We start from the raw sequence: 16,944 nt of genomic DNA on the forward strand, positions 1-16,944 counted from the left end.
ACACAATGGGGAGCCGTTGAAGGTTATTGAGCAGGGAAGACAAATGATCAAATTAGTTTGTTCCCAGTCCCTGTTTTCTGAGATCATATGATCCTTTCTGGCAGATACTACGTACAGCCCTAGACGAAAGCCAAACTCCTCTCCGAGGCAGCGGCTAACCTGGCGGTGCTTCCTGGCTGCTCTCCATGCCCAGAAAGCTCTTGAACAAGTCCCCTTTCTGGGCATGCAGCCTGGGTCAGCTTCCCTGAGCTCCTCTCTCTACCTCCTGCTTTATGGAATGCACTCCATTTCTTAAATGAGGCTCCAGATTCTTCCGTAGCCATGATTCAATAACGGCAATCCTTTCTCTATTCCCAGAAAAATAAGTTAATTGATGATTGCCTTAATTATAAATTTTTCAACTACAAATTTATTTTTAAATGTTGGCCCCTGCTACAGCTTGCCTTTAATAGAATCTTATATGCGATGCTCCTGGATTTCGTACAAAATTGTACTTTTAATTAGCCTGGGCTTTGAAGTTGGGCCCGTCGGGATTAGAATACTTGGTCTACCACATACTAACTCTGTGACCTTCAACAAATCAACTGCCATTTCTGGGCCTCAATACACTCATCTGCAAAATGTGGGCAATTATGCCTTCCCCACCTGGGTGTTGGAAGAACTAAATGAAATTAAACACATGTGGAGTGCCTAGCCAAGTGGCAGCACTTTGAAGGACTCAACAAGTACCCTATCTTTCATTCCCCCTCTCACCTCTTCCCTTTCCCCTGCCCTTGGGGTTGAGAAGTGTGCTTTATACCAAGGCTGGACGTATGAGCCTTTTGCGATGTTCTATGGAGAGGGAGGCAGTGCTGGAGCGTGAACTGGAGGTGCAGGACAGAACCGGGTTCAAAGTCTGGCGGTTCTCCCCAGCACTGTGACTTGGGTGAAGACCTGATTCCCTCCAGGCTTCAGCCTCCTCGATGAACAATACCACCTGCCACATGCAATCACTGTGACGATCCCCTGAACGGACCCGGGCAGTGCTCCTTGGCACCAGGCCTCTTGCTTAGCAGGGCGCAACGCATGCTAGCTTCGGAAGCTTCCAGCAGTCAACCTCCACAAGTTTGAAGACCACTGGGCTCAGACCTGTCTCCTCTCCAACCCACCTTCTTCATTCCCCTTTCTTGTCTTTTTGTTAAGATTTTCCATCCTCTGGCATGCACCTGTCTTCCTATGATAGGTGAGCAGATTCAATGAGCACATGCAGGGAGGGCACTCACCGCTCCAGGCTGAGTTACCCCCGCTGCCCGAGGTGCACCAAGCATCTTCGTCCTGACCACAGCCAATTTCATCGGCTCTGCCATCACAGCCTCTTCCGGGGCATCTTGGGGCTCTCTCCAAATTCACACTCAAAAGCCCACAGCAGGACTGGTCCTCTTCTCTGCAACAACAAAACCCAGGGACCTTGTAAAGCACAACCAGGGAGAGGGGCTCATTGCCTAGAGGAAACCAGAGGGGTCAGCAGCCAAAACAGAGGAAAGCCAGGCCCATGGACCCAGCAAAGGGAGCTGAGTGGATGATTTCCTTCCCGCTCTTTGTCCATTTTGCTTACATCAAAGCTCATAGCCATACCTCTCCCTTAATCAAAGCAATTGTGATTTCTGCTAACTTGCCCTATAGACATTAACTCTCTCTACCAAGCATGGCCAGATCCTGCAGAAGTCAGTGCCCCGTGAGACAGAGGGGTTCCAAGTAGCACCCCTCCATGCATCCGGGAGAAGTAGCTATTTGTCCTCTGTCCCCTGCCAGCCCAGGAGAGCTGGGGACTTTGGCCTCAGAAACTCAGCCTCCAAGAAGGGAATTATCTTGTCTTCCTAAAAACCAGAGAAATGCCCTTGCTGAGGGAAGGATCAAAATATGAAAATAATCCACGTTCACAGCCATGCTGTCTAAGGGTCCTCTGTTGTCCGGGCTGGTCTTTGGATGCAAGAAGACCACTACAGCCTCAGGAAAGTGAATGGGCGGCCCCTGAAGATGACCGAGCTGTGCTCCAGCAACAGAAGCTACTGGAACCTGCCTCTGGGCAAGGAGCGAGTAGTCCGTGTGGACCTGTGAGTCCATGTGCAGGGTGGTGGTCACACAGCCCAGATTTATGCAGCCCACCAGTACATCTCTGAAGTCCTGGTGATCTCTTATCAGAAGTACATGGATGAGGCTTCTAAGAAGGAGACCAAAGACATCCTCATCCAGTACAAGCAGCCCTGCTGTAGCTGATCCCCTACCCTGAAATCCAAAAAACTTGCTGGTCTAGGTGCCAAGGCTCACTACCAGAAATCCTACCAATAAGCCCATCAGGGGGATCAGAGTTCATCTTTATAATAAACATTTTGGGGGGCACCTGGGTGGCTCAGTTGGTGAAGCACCTGTCTTTGGCTCAGCTCATGACCCCAGGATCCTGGGATCGAGTCCTGTGTCAGCCTCTCTGCTCAGCAGAGAGCCTATTTCTCCTTTTCCTCCCAGCTCGTGCTCTCTGTCACTATCTCTGTCTGTCTGTCTGTCTCTCTCGCTCACTCAAATAAATAAATAAATAAACCTTTAAAAAAACATAAAAAGTGTATATATAATAAACAATTGTCACAGGACTAATAAAGGTTGAAAATAACCACTTCCTGTTTTTTTTTATATTTTTATTTTCCAACTTTTTTTATTTTTTATTTTATTTTTTTTGAAAAGGCTACATACTATATGATTCTTTTTTATTTTTTTTTTAAGATTTTATTTATTTATTTGACAGAGATCACAAGTCGGCAGAGAGGCAGGCAGAGAGACTGGAAGGGAAGCAGGCTCCCTGCTGAGCAGAGAGCCAGATGCGGGGCTCAGTCCCAGAACCCTGGGATCATGACCTGAGCCGAAGGCAGAGGCTTTAACCCACTGAGCCACCCAGGCGCCCCTGATTCTTTTTTTTTAATTAATTAATTTATTTTTAGCATAACAGTATTCATTATTTTTTCACCACACCCAGTGCTCCATGTCATCCATGCCCTCTATAATACCCACCACCTGGTACCCCAACCTCCCACCCCCCGCCACGTCAAACCCTTCAGATTGTTTTTCATAGTCCATAGTCTCTCATGATTCACCTCCCCTTCCAATTTCCCCCAACTCCCTTCTCCTCTCTAACTCCCCATGTCCTCCATGCTTTTTGTTATGCTCCAGAAATAAGTGAAACCATATGATAATTGACTCTTTCTGCTTGACTTATTTCACTCAGCATAATCTCTTCGAGTCCCGTCCATGTTGCTACAAAAGTTGGGTATTCATCCTTTCTGATGGAGGCATCATACTCCATAGTGTATATGCAGTAACCTCTTCGATATCAGCCACCGCAACTTCTTTCAAGATATGTCTCCAAAGGCAAAGGAAACAAAAGCGAAAATAAACTTTTGGGACTTCATCAAAATCAAAAGCTTCTGCACAGCAAAGGAAACAGACAAAAAAACAAAGAGGCAACCCACGGAATGGGAGAAGATATTTGCAAATGACAGTACAGACAAAAGGTTGATATCCAGGATCTATAATGAACTCCTCAAACTCAACACACACACAAAAGAGGCAATCATATAAAAAAATGGGCAGAAGATATAAACAGACACTTCTCCAATGAAGACATACAAATGGCTATCAGACATATGAAAAAAATGTTCATCATCACTAGCCCTCAGGGAGATTCAAATTAAAACCACATTGAGATATCACCTTACACCAGTTAGAATGGCCAAAACTAACAAGGCAGGAAACAACATGTGTTGGAGAGAATGTGGAGAAAGGGGAACCTTCTTACACTCTTGGTGGGAATGCAAGTTGGTGCAGCCTCTTTGGAGAACAGTGTGGAGATTCCTCAAGAAATTAAAAATAGAGCTTCCCTATGACCCTGCAATTGCACTCCTGGGTATTTACCCCAAAGATACAGATGTCGTGAAAAGAAGGGCCATCTGTACCCCAACGTTTATAGCAGCAATGGCCACGGTCGCCAAATTATGGAAAGAACCAAGATGCCCTTCAATGGACGAATGGATAAGGAAAATATGGTCCTGTTTTGTTTTCTTGTTCTTTACCACTCAGTGACCCCTCGCCTCTTGGAGTTAGAAAGAAAGTCCTCTGGCTTTTCATTTCGCTGTGAGGAAATGAGGTCGGAGTATCTGTGAGACTTGCCCAAGGTCATGGGAACTGCGTCTGACTGAAGGTTCCCTCCACAGCGACCCAGGGGCAGACACAGCCGCTGCTCTGGAAGCAGACACTGGAGCAGAAGTTGACACTGAGTCAACCCACTTCTCAGTGAGGTTGATACTCAGCAGTCATTGTGTGCCAGACACCGTGCCAGCTGCTTACATGTGTATTATTTTATGGGATTGTCTTGTTCCGTGCCAGACTTGTCCCAGCACTGGTCAACAGTAGTTGCTCCATAATGAGGGGTTTCTTCTTTGTCCTCGGAGCTGGGGATGGAGTAGTGAGAGTCGATTTAGAGTCAAGCTGGGTTTGAACCTCATCCCTGCCATTTGTCAGCTTTTTGGCCTTTATGTCCCTAAGCCTCAATTGTCCTATCTCTAAAATGGAGGTGATAACTAATGGTAAGTTGTAAAGTCAGCCAATGATAGCAGTTCCTGTCATTGAACATCTCCTCATCGTTGAATCAGCTCCCTAGGCTGATCACCTCAGAAGTTAAGATACATAAATATGCAACCACAAAGCAAAGCAGGGTAGAGACCAGAGGTGGGTTATGCGGTTCCAGAGGGTGACTTTATGTCTGAGAATGACGGGAAGGCTTCCTGGAGCAGGTATCATTGTAGGTGAGTCTGTGTGGGTTGAGGCGGAAGCAGTGATTCTGAGAAAAGAGCAAAGGTAAGGATGAGGAGATGAGAGAATACAGCAAGTGTTCAGGTCCAAGAGCATAGGGATCTAGAATTTGGGGAAGACTGGAAGTTTAGGGGAGTGAAGATAAATCTGGAAAAACAAGTAGGGGTCAATTTGTGAAGGCCAAAGATTGCAGATCTTATTCTGCTGACAGTGCGGAGTCAGAAAAACATTTTAAACAGGGTAATGGTATGAAAGAGCTGAGACTTAAAATGATTAATTAGGCCAAGTGTCCAGCATTATTTGGAAGGCAGAAGCTTCCAAAGAAGAAAGGAGAAGCTATTGCTTTGATTTGATCAACCACAGCTACAATTCATCAATGAAGGCCTGATATAGGGAGTAACATGTGGAGGGAAAGATAAAAATGAATATAAGACAAAGATCAGAGGTAAAAGAGAGAGGACTGAGCCACAGACTGGATGTAGAAATGAGGCAGAGGCAGGGCAGGAGGAAGGCGAGGAATGGAGTGTCATGAACCTACGTGGGAAAGTAGCAACAGTTGAACAGACGCACAGAGAAAGGAAGACCAGGAGTCTACCTCGGAAGGAGGGCTCAGGAGACCTGGTAATGTAGAAAGAGCTGCAGAAAGAGAGAAGATGCAGGAGAGAGGGTAACCAGGAGAGTAAGATCCCGTGTGAGGCCAGAAGCCCTCCTGGGACCCTTGGTCAGGACAAGAGCATGGAGTGGAAAAACAAAGGAAGACACAGAAGAACTTTAAGCTGGGGAGAAGGGAAAGCAAATTTATTCATGGATATTCCCATTCCTTCCATAAACATCCACTGAGCGCCTACTATTGCCAGTCAGGAAGCCAACCCTTCTGAGCCTGCATTAGACTTCCCAGCAACTTAGAGGCAAGGGAAGCTCTAAGGGAAGGGGTTCAGGGTCCTTGGGAACTTATGAAGAATGCCAGTTCCTTGCCCCAACCCCTAAAGATACCAGTTCAGGATCACTCTCCACGTGGCTTTTTGGGAGATGATAGTTGGAGAGGCTTAATTAAAAGCTCGTGAGAGTTTTGGGGTCATAGTTGAGGCCCCAGATGTTAGCAGAGCTAGGCTGCACTTAACAGCCTGAGTGTGTGGGAAGCAGTGTGTGGGGCTTCCCTCCAATGCATGGAGGGAAGAACAGGGGAGCAGAGGTGGTGACTGTAGGCATCACTAAGGGAGCTAAGGGAGTGTTGCAAATGGCCCAACTCTAATCTTCATGAGGCCCAGCACACCCCCATTTCTGACCTCATCTTCCACTTTTCCCAACCCCTGAGAAACCTTCCAGGAGTTCCAGGGAACTAGACACCTGAAGGCTTCTAGGTTTCCTTCAGCTCTGATATTTAATTATAATTACATTTAACACATCTAACAATCAGATCCATTCAAAGGAGACAGTCCTCTTGATAATGCCTAATGTTTGTGATGAATGTCACAGTTGTCAGCGATTTCATGCATGTTACCATACATTATATTCTACCAGCATTTCTCCAAGTATGATCCATAGACCACCAGCTTCAACACCACCTGGAGCATGTTAGAAATGCAAATGCGGAGGTCTCAGCCCAGACCTATTATATCAATCACCTGCAGAGCCAGGGCCCTGGAGGCTGAACTTTTTTTTTTTTTTTAAAGATTTTATTTATTTATTTATTTATTTGACAGAGATCACAAGTCTGTGAGAGGCAGGCAGAGAGAGAGGAGGAAGCAGGCTCCCTGCAGAGCAGAGAGCCCAATGTGGGGCTCGATCCCAGAACCCTGGGACCATGACCTGAGCCGAAGGCAGCAGCTTAATCCACTGAGCCACCCAGGCGCCCCTGGAGGCTGAACTTTTAATGCGCTCCGGGGTAACTCTAACTTGGCAACTGGACATATGGTAAAAAAAGAAAAGAATTGAATCTTTGTCCCTAGTTTACTGCACAGAGCTTCAAAACCCCTTGGAATTTCCAGGTAGGAGTGTCTTTTGTTGAGGAAACCTCTTACACCATTGGTAGGAATGCAAGTTGGTGCAGTCACTTTGGAAAGCAGTGTGGAGATTCCTCAAGAAATTAAAAATAGAGCTACCCTATGACCCTGCAATTGCACTACTGGGTATTTACCCCAAAGATACAGATGTAGTGAAAAGAAGGGCCATCTGTACCCCAATGTTCATAGCAGCAATGGCCACGGTCACCAAACTGTGGAAAGAACCAAAGTGACCTTGAATGGACGAATGGATAAAGAAGATAAGGTCCATATATACAATGGAGTATTACTCAGCCATCAGAAATGATGAATACCCAAAGTCTGTATCAACATGGATGGGACTGGAGGAGATTATGCTGAGTGAAATAAGTCAAGCAGAGAAAGTCAATTATCATATGGTTTCACTTACTTGTGGAGCATAAGGAATAACACAGAGGACATTAGGAGAAGGCAAGGAAAAGTGAATTGGGGGAATTCAGAAGGGGAGATGAACCATGAGAGACTGTGGGCTCTGAGAAACAAACAGGGTTTTAGAGGAGAGGAGGGTGGAGGTTTGGGTGAGCCTGGTGATGGGTATTAAGGAGGGCACGGATTGCATGGAGCAATGGGTGTGGTGCATAAATAATGAATCTTGGAACACTGAAAAAATAAAACAAAATTTTTAAAAAATTTTTTTAAAAAGGGGAAATGTCTTTTGTTATTCATAATGAGCTCCTTTTGACTATACCTGAGTTTATGCTAATAGTGGGCCCTTATGGCCAAGCCAGCAGGGCCAAGAACAGGACTTTCAGCCCCACCCCACAACCTCTGAGGAGGGCAGAGGGACCGGAGATTGAATTCCATTGCACGACTGTCGCTTTGGTCAACCACGCCTACATACTGAAACTCCTCATACCTCCAGGTACCGAAGCTCAGGGGACCTTCCTGGTTGGTAAACATACTGATATGCTGGGAGGGGGATTTGACCTGATTTTATAAGGAGAGGGTATGGAAGGTCTGTGCCACCCCACACCCTGAGACCATTTGGCTGTTCCTGAGTTGTATCCTTTAGAATGAAACTGTAATTGTAAGCATAGTGCTTTCAGTGAGTTCTAAAAATTATCAAAACTGACAGCACGTTTCTGGGACCCCCTGGATTTGTAGCCAGGTCAGACAGAAGTGCAGATTGGACAGGAACCTCATTTGTGGCAGGCATCTAGGGTTAGGGCAGTCTTGATGGAGACATAAGCCTTCACATCGGGATCAGATGGGAATTCTGCGTAGTGTCAAAATTAAATCAAATTGCAGGAAACTCCACTGGTGTCAGAGAACTGGTGTCAGAACAAAGGAAACATAGTCTTACATAAGCCAAACCGTAATCCTGCAAGTTACATATCAGTATCTTCATGCTACAGAAGGGCCAGCCCCAGATCATGCCTCTTCCCTCCAGGCCTTCCCTCCTGACCTCAGTTGCCTCACAGTCTACCATGCCCCCAAGATGGTGGTAAAATCACAAAGCTTAAGGGCTGGAACCCGCCTTGTGGTGATGGTGGTGGGGGGTGGGGGGCACTTACCTCCTTCAACCCATGAAGGCCAACGGCCAGGGAAGTAATGAGAAAGAGCTCCGGCCTTCAGACCTCTCAAAGTTTAAATTACACCTTTCTGAACGTGCGTGTCTTGTGTAATCCTCAAAGATTTGTAATTGTGACAGCCTAGGAAAATTACAGGTGACTTGAAGCAATTTAATGATAATAAAAATAAAATAAAAACAGTAAACAGCACTGCTGCTCCCTCTAATTTCCCAGCATCTTTATCATAGAAATGCCGCCATTCTTCTTCCCACAGACGATTAATGAATCTGCAATGGCCACAACAGGAGGCCGTGCTGCCCTCACTCATTCTTTCTGCTGCGGCTCCCAGCTCCAGGCCAGGGCTTCCCCAGGCCCCTCCAGACTTCAGGAGCAGCCCTCAGAGGGCCCGGGCCCTCCTCCAGATGCCAGGCCTTCCTCCTCTGCCCCTCCCCTGGGTGGCCCAGAGCTGTCTTCTGCAGCCAGGTTTGTGCCAGCGCCCTGCTGATCTGAGCAGCCACAAATTGACCTTCTCTCCAGGTGTCTCCTTGCCTCCCTCCTGGCATTAATATGCTCCTTAAAGAGCTGCAAGCTCAACAAGTCTCTGTTATGCAGGTTAATTCCGAGCGCAGCCAAGCTGTGATCAAATGACCTTTACCCACTTCCCTGCTAATTTTGATGGGCAGCTCCATTTTCCTTCTCCCTCCCAGTCCCCCCTTGCTCTAAATTGGAAATCTATCAATTTTCTAGGTAAATGGAAAATAAAGACACCCAGGCACAAGCAACACACTCGCCTGCATACACACTCACACTCACACTAATACTAACATACCATTGTTGAGGCAGAGGCTGGACCAGACCTGGTTTTTTTTTTTTTTTTTTAATTCTTAATTTCCAGTTCTTAGGAGAACACAGGAACTGGATCCTGAGCTGATGCCAATAGAAAGCAAAGGTGTTGAAAGAGAATGAATCCCTTGTCCACAATTTTAGTCCTTGCTTCAACAGTGGGACACTAGCAGTAACAATGGGGGTAATAATAACAAACACTAATGTTTGTCAAGTGCTTACTACTTACCAGTCACTTCCCAAGGATGAGCTCATTTAATTTTCTCAACACTTCTATGAAATGAGAATTATTACCCCCGGTTTATAGAAAAAGAAATTGAGGCTACAAGACATTATGTCAAATGTTGAAGGACACACATACAGAGTCAGAGTGAGCATTTGAACCCGGATGGTCTGATTCCAAAGTCAAGCTCTTGTTTTGCTCCCAGCAGCATGACCAGGGACCTATCACATAATCATGTAAAGCCTCAGTTTCTCCACCTGCACCATGAGGATAATCAGATTGACCTCCTCAGGCTCCAGGAGGATACATTCAGCGGTGACCATCCTCTGAAAGATGCAAATCATGGTCGGTGTGCCATTATTATAATGATGATTGATTCAATTAATTAATTCCTTGTACAGATATTTCCTGATCACCAGTATGTGCCAGCCCTGTTCTAGGCCCAGGGATACAGCAGTGATCAAAACAGATAAATACCCTGTCTCCCAGGAGGCATTCAAGTGGGGAAAATTGACCAAAACAAGTAAAATACATAATGAATCAGATGAAGCTTAGTGCTAGAGAGGAAATCAAGTTGGGGGAGGGGGGTCTAAGGAGTGAGGGTGGGAGGGCTGCATTTTTACATAAGTTGGTCAGGAAGACCTCACAAGAGTGAGTGATATTTGGACAAAGGTTAAAGGGAATGGGGGAAGTCAGGCAAGAGTCATTGGAGAAGGACCATTCCAAGCAGTGGGAACAGCAAAAGGAAAGCCCCTAAGGCTGAACCAGCAAAGAGACCAGAATGGATGGGCAGAGAGAGGAAGGAGAAAGAAGCAAGAGGTGAGTCCGAAGAGGTAAAGCCGGTGGTGGGCCATGGAAGGCCTCATAGGCCACTGCCTCTGACTCTACATGTGGCGGGCGGGGGCGGGCAGGGGCGGGCGGGTGTTGCATGGGTGCCTAGAAGAGTTTGAGCAGAGCAGTGATATAATCTAACATATTTAAAGGGTCACTGTAGCAGGGCAGGAGCAGAAGCAGGGAGACCAGCAGTTAGGAGGCTGGTGCCACTAACCTAGATGACAGAAGATGGTGGCTTGAACCAGGAGGGAGAGTGGAGGTGAAGAGAGAGATTTGGATTCTGAATATATCTGAAGGTAGAACCAACCAGATATGCTTATGGATCTGGAGGTCAGTGGGGAAGAAAGCGACAAGTCACTGATGACTCCGTTTCTGACCTCAGCCGATGAAAGAATGGAGACCACTTACCCAAATGGAATAGAGTAGAACATGTGGATATTATGGGCTGAACCACAAGAGATCTGTTGAAGTCCTAATTCCTAATACCTGAGAATGTGGCTTTATTTGGAAATAGGGTCTTTGCAGAGGTAGTCAAGTTAAGATCAGGTCATCAGGATGGGCTCTGGCAAGACTGGTGTCCTCACATACATGGAAAATTTGGACACGGATTCACATGCACACACAGGTTGGGAGTTGGAGAGAAGCTGGAAGTTACACTGCCCCAAGCCAAGGAACTATCAAAAGCAAGGACATGGACCAGATCCTTCTCTGATTCCTCAGAGGTAGCAGCACACTGACAACACCTTGATTCAGATCCTAGCCCCCGGACTGCAAGATGATACACTTCTGTTGCTTAACCCACTCAGTTAGTGGTACTTTGTTACGGCCAGTATGGAGGACAGGGTCGGCAGTGCCTTTTCAGACATCCCATCCATGTGGAGATGAGGAGGAAGCAGCTAGGTAGGAGTCTGGGGCTGAGGGGTGAGGACTAAACTGGACACATCCATTTGAAAGTCATCTTCTGTGCTGAGAACTTACAGCTAGGGCACTGGCTGCCATCAAGTAGGGCAGATAGAGGAGAGGTACGAGGGCTGAGCTCTGGAACATTCCACCACTACGAGGACAGGGAGTTAAAAAGGAGTTGATGAGTAGAGGAGAACCAGGAGAGGTGGTGTCCTGAAAGGCAAACGAAAGAAATATTTGGGGAAGGAAGAAGTCGTCAGCTGTCAAATGTCGGCAATGAGCTAAGTCTGATGAACACAAAGATTTGACCATTGGGTATAGCAACTCAAAGCTCATTTGTGACCTTGACAAGGGCAGTTTCAGAGGGGGGGAGCACAGCCTAACTGGAGTCGGTTGAAGGGAAAACTGGAGGAGAGAAATTGGAGGCACAGGCATAGACAACTCTTTGGAAAGATTTGCTCAAGGGAGACAAGGGATCAAGACAACTTTTTTCAAGGTGAGAGAGGTAACAGCATGCTCTATGCTGAGAAAATGATGCAGCAGAGAGTGGGATATGGATGAGACAGGCGACAGCAAGAATTGCAGGTGACACACTTAGAAATCTGGTGGGGGTGGGATTACATACTTGACCAGGAGCATGGGTGATACACCCAGAACAGGAGAGACAGGATGACAGGCAGGAGCATGGATGGGCTGATGTGGTGGTGGTGGCATAGGAGGCAAAGTCAGCAGCTAAGAGCAAGGAGGGGAAAGGGATGACACAGGCATGGGGGACAGTGGTAGAGTGAGAGGTGGGAAGATATAGTGGGATAGTCCATAGCACAAGGGGCCACCTGAGGTCTGGCTCCTAAATGTGGAGTAACATCAATCACATGAGATTGTGTTTTTTTTTTCTCCCACCATGTTTGGCTGCCCACGTGGAAGCTCAAACTTCATCAGAGCTGGGGCTTTGCTCTTCAAATGCAAAGAGAGAAGAAGCAAAGGAGCTGAGGGCATGCCAAGGCAGTAATTTAAGGAATTTAGGCTGGATGGTGATAAAAGGGAGGGCCTGAGAAGGGCAGCAATCCCCAAAGGGTATCTGGATCAAGGAACTGTATGTTCCAATGGGGGGTGGATTGTTAGAGTCGAGAGTACTAGCACTTAAGAATAAAAGTGGGGGTCAGAGAATAAAAGTGGAGGCTCCTTAAATGCATATCTTGGAGGGGTGGCAATGGCTGACAATGACAAGGTGAAGGGTATGGCCAAGGGAGTGGGTGGCTGGCACAGGGTGGAAAACAAGAACATTGGAGGAGAAGGTCAAGGACTGAGAAGCCAAGGTCCTGAAAGACTCATAGGTATTGAACCCAGCAGGCATTTTCAGACAGGTGGTATTGGAGATAAACAGTGAGCCAGGAGCTAAAATCTAGAAGAAACGAGAGCAAGCCACCAGGAGTCATTAGGAAACCACAACTCCTGATATGATTCCCCACACTCTGCGTTCTGACAGAAGAGATTGAGAATAGGGTGAAAGCAACCATGAGAAGCAAGGAAGGGTCCTAGGTCTCCAGAAAATGGTGTCCTTAGGGTAGAACTTTAGAGTAGGGACTTTCAAAAAAGAAATTAAGAAAAGCTGTTTTGCTGATGACTGACATGAATCCCAGAGGGCAGGAGCTCAGGAGGAAGGAGACATTAAGGCAGAAGAGGAGGCATGCAGAGCCCAGTGGAGGGCTGGGCTCCATTAGGGGTGGAAATGGGGTGGGAGGGACTTCTCCATGACTGACTTAAGTGAGGATGAAAGTGTTCAGAGCCATGAAGTCAGGACAGATGCCTAACCTCACTGTGGGTGGTCTCCTATGAAAACACCCCTTTCATTTGCCTTCAGCGAATGCTGGAAGCTTCTGTTACTGCCACCCTCAAAAAAGCCAACAACTCTACCATCGCATCAGTCCGCAAACAAAGTCTCCTTGGCCAGGCCGCCTTCCTTATCTGTCTGCTCTCTAAGCCCAAGTCTGTGGACAAGTCTGATTTGTGCAAACTCACCTATGAGCCAGGCCTCACCAACAAGGGAGGTTGACTGTGCAAGTCTTGTGGCCTCTACCCTAGGAAGAATTATCCAAAATCTGTGTGAACTGCCCAAATCTAAGGAGGGTGTTCAAAGATTCTGGCAAGCCAAAAATGTCAAATATTGATTAGATAACAGGGAAAAGAGTCATTTTTATTATTATTTTGTCTACGTTTTACAAGAAAGAGATGGGGAGCCACTGTGCAGCCACTCTGTGCGGCACTTCTCAGATGAGGTCTCTAACCTTCCAGCTGCAGTTGAAAACACTATTTCTATTGATTAGCGCCAAGGACTCAATAAGGCACGTGCATGTTCTCAGGTAGGACTTTAGGTCTGAGCCTTCCCAGATAAGATCAGACCCGTTTAGAGCTCACTCCACAGCAAAGCACACTCTTGACTCTGGAAAGACAAGATGATAGAGGTTTCTATTTACTCAGCAGCCCCTGTGTGCCAGACACTATAATCTTCACTCGGCATGCATGATCTCCTTTAATCCTCAAGGTGACTCTGTGAGGAAGGTAGTGGGATTACCATATTAGAGATAAGGAAATGGAATTTTAAAGAAAATATTAGTAAGTTCCTTATGACACCCACCACCCCCCACTGCCTCCGTTACCTCCAGCAGCTACAAGCTCCCCATACATGGATGTGCAGGTTGTGCACTGCACAACTCCATGAGGCATAATTGTACCCATTGTTGATGACACTACCTGGAGCTGCGCAGCGCACAGCCTATGTGCTCAGATGTAGCCTCTGCTCCCTTGGTTCCCAAATCCGTTTCCTCACAACTATATTAGAGAGTCCAGTCATCAAAATCTTTTACGTAAGAGCTCCTTAAGGTCAGGGAAGATCTCTTCTGTGTGTCCACAGAGAGCAGCACAAAGCCGGGCACATGGCAGGTGCACAGTAAATGGCTGCAAGATTAAAGGCTATGAAAGATGAACATGAATGTGCTCGTCAGCTCCTGAATTGCTGGATCTACAGAGGCACCACTTGAAGCCTGAAATAGGTAGTTTAAAACAAATGAAAGGAAGAGCTACTGCTTGCACAGCTGGTTGTCAGCTTATAAAACTCATTAACCCCAGAGGTGGTACAGGCGGCAAATACTAATGGACTCCAGGTGTGTCTAGGAAAGTTCAAGGTTTCTACAACCATAGCGTACTATTAAGGAGAGTAGCCAAGAAAGGGGCCACAGACTTTGTTTGAACACCCACTGTATTCCTTGCCCTGGGCTAGACTGAGCACCTTATCTTAGGAATGCCTCCAAGTCTGTTTCCATCTATGTTAAAAATTATTACCATCTACCTACTGGGGTAGCTAAGGCCCTTAGCACCAGCCTGGCACAGTGTTAATACTCAGCGTAAGTTAACTATTATCCCCAGAAGTAACAATAACATATGGAATCGTGCTGACCTTTCACTAGCAGGAAAAAGTCTTCACAAAACCTGCATCTCATACCAAGAAACTGGGTTCAATTATCCTCTTATATGGACAGTTCACTGATCAAGACTTTAAAAAACCTAACCTTTCGCCTTTGGGATTGCACATAAATAGAAGAGCAATTTGATGATTTTCCTCCCTTGTGATGTTCAGCCAGAGTGATCTCGAACTAAAGCAGCAACAGAATGTGAATGTGCTTCGAGCATCCCCCAGCTCCTGTCACTTCTACCAAGAGCTTTCAGGGGACCAACACTGTGTCAGGCACCAAATGAAATGGTCACATAAGACTTCTGCCTTCCTACATGAGCTTTCTGTGCAGAGAGCTTTGTGTGCCGCTTTCTGTGGCTATTGTTGTACCCAGACGACATGAAAGCAGATTAGTATCATTGGAAGCTCCATTGCAAAGAAAACCATCTCAAATTTTCCAGCTTAGCCATGCTTCCTTTCCTACAAACCTGCATGTAGCCCCTTGGCAGTCAGCCCTGCTGGACTATGCACCCCTTGAAGGCAATGATCACTCAGCTCTGGGTCATTTCTTCTCTGGATCCATAAGCCCATCCACAAGCTCCTTGCTCAGTGGGGAGCCTGCTTCTCCCTCTGCCTGCTCTGCCTGCTGTTCCCCCTGCTTGTGGCCTCTCTCTCTCTCTATCAAATAACTAAACAAAATCTTAAAAAAAAAAAAAGTGTTATTAGGTTCCAAAATGAGCTCTGCCATTATTTCGTCATGTGGCCTTGAAAAAGTTACTTGATCTCTCTAAGGTTCAGTTTCTTTAACTGTAACATGGGACTAATGCTAACACCTACCATGTAAGTTTGTTGTCACTATTAAGTAAGCAAATACAGAAAGCACTTACGCATCAACACACATTCATTGAGTTCATACTACGCACCAGACCACCCAGTCTAAGAGCTGGGACTACCTCATTAAGCAAAACAGATAAAAATCTCTGCCTTCACAGAGCTTCTATTCTAACTGGGGAAGCAGGCAAAACATAATAAATTAGAGAATTCTCTAGCATGTGAGAGGGTGAGGGTTTTTGAGGGCAGGGTAGAGCAGAGTAAGGCGATGGGGAAAGGTTTGCAGTTTAAGTTGAAATGGTCAGGGTGATCCTCACAGAGATGGGAGCAGTTGAGCAATGACTCAACGTAAGGGAGTGAGCCAGGGGGCCATCTAGGGAGAGCATTTCAGGCCCAGGAAACAGCCGATGGAAAGGCCTCGAGGTGGGAGTGTGCCTGGTACATCCCATGTGGTTGGAGCAACAGGGGAGAGGGCAGACTAGCAAGAGATGAGTCCAAGGGGGAATGGGAGGTCAGATCCCATAGGACCTGATGGACACAGTATGGCTGTGGCTTTTTTCTTGTTTTCTTTAGTGAAATGGGGATCCTTTCTGAGCAGCAGAGGGACAAGGTCTGATTTACCCTCTGAGGGGGTCACTTTGACTATTGTGTGGAGGCCCTGCTGCCGGATTGGGGCACAATGCTAGCGGTTATGAATGCTCAGCAGAAACAGCTACCTTCTTGGGGGTCTTAGCAAAGCTGTTTGGCTTCCTAATTACTTATACCATCTGTTTTCATCAACTGCAGCAAAGGGCTCTGCAGAGTCGAGTAGAAGGAGCTGGAAGCTGGCACTGCAACTCTGCATAACTCTCTGTCAAGGTGCTCCGCAGAGCCAAGGGGGAGTGGGCATGTGTGTGGATGCGTGGTTGACCCCCATGAGGGGGACCCTCTGAAGCTGCTCCTTGCCTTGCCCATCTGCTAAGGGTCGCTGTCCCTCTCGCTGTCAGACGGCCTCTTCTGGGCCACAGGGGTGAGCATATTCTCCCCTGTCGGCCATGAGGACGTTTACAGAACTCTTATAAATACAGGCCTGACCTCTTCTCGTCCTTCTCTTCCTCTTCCTCCATCCCTGCCCCCCTTTTCTCCTTCATCCACTTCCCCCCCCCCTTATCATCGTTTGTTCTGCCTGTGACCATGCTGGGCACTTAATGTGTGTCACCTAACTTCATCTCCAGTCACTGTATGAGATGGGGACTAGGCTCTCCCCGTTGAACCCAGGGAGAAACTGAGGCCCAAAGAGGACAAAGTCACTTGTCTGAGCTCCCATGGCTCACCCAGGGCAGAGCAGGACTAAGACCCCAAAGAGGGCAGCTTCAGAGCCTGAACTCAGAGCCATTATGCTGCTTGCCTGCCCACCCCGGCTGTTTCTTGGGAGGACCTCATTCTTTCGGTCTACCCAAAATGCAGTTAACATGGCCCTCAGTCTGCAGAGAA

At 47.0% G+C, this 16,944-nt stretch overlaps 1 long non-coding RNA gene across 2 annotated transcripts in view; it reads right to left on the reverse strand.

Moving 5' to 3' along the window:
• Positions 1 to 16,944, reverse strand: part of LOC309840910 — a 282,879-nt gene that overhangs the window by 160,463 nt on the left and 105,472 nt on the right. Inside the window, exon 3 of one of the 2 annotated variants that reach the window (XR_014298858.1) lies at positions 1,269 to 1,423. The exons of the other annotated variant lie outside the window; for it this stretch is intronic. This is a non-coding gene — a long non-coding RNA (uncharacterized lncRNA). Of the gene's footprint in view, positions 1 to 1,268; positions 1,424 to 16,944 lie in introns of those variants that run through there. 2 annotated transcript variants of the gene reach the window in all.

This window comes from Mustela nivalis (assembly GCF_964662115.1).
Source record: "Mustela nivalis genome assembly, chromosome: 9".
Taxonomy (NCBI): domain Eukaryota; kingdom Metazoa; phylum Chordata; class Mammalia; order Carnivora; family Mustelidae; genus Mustela; species Mustela nivalis.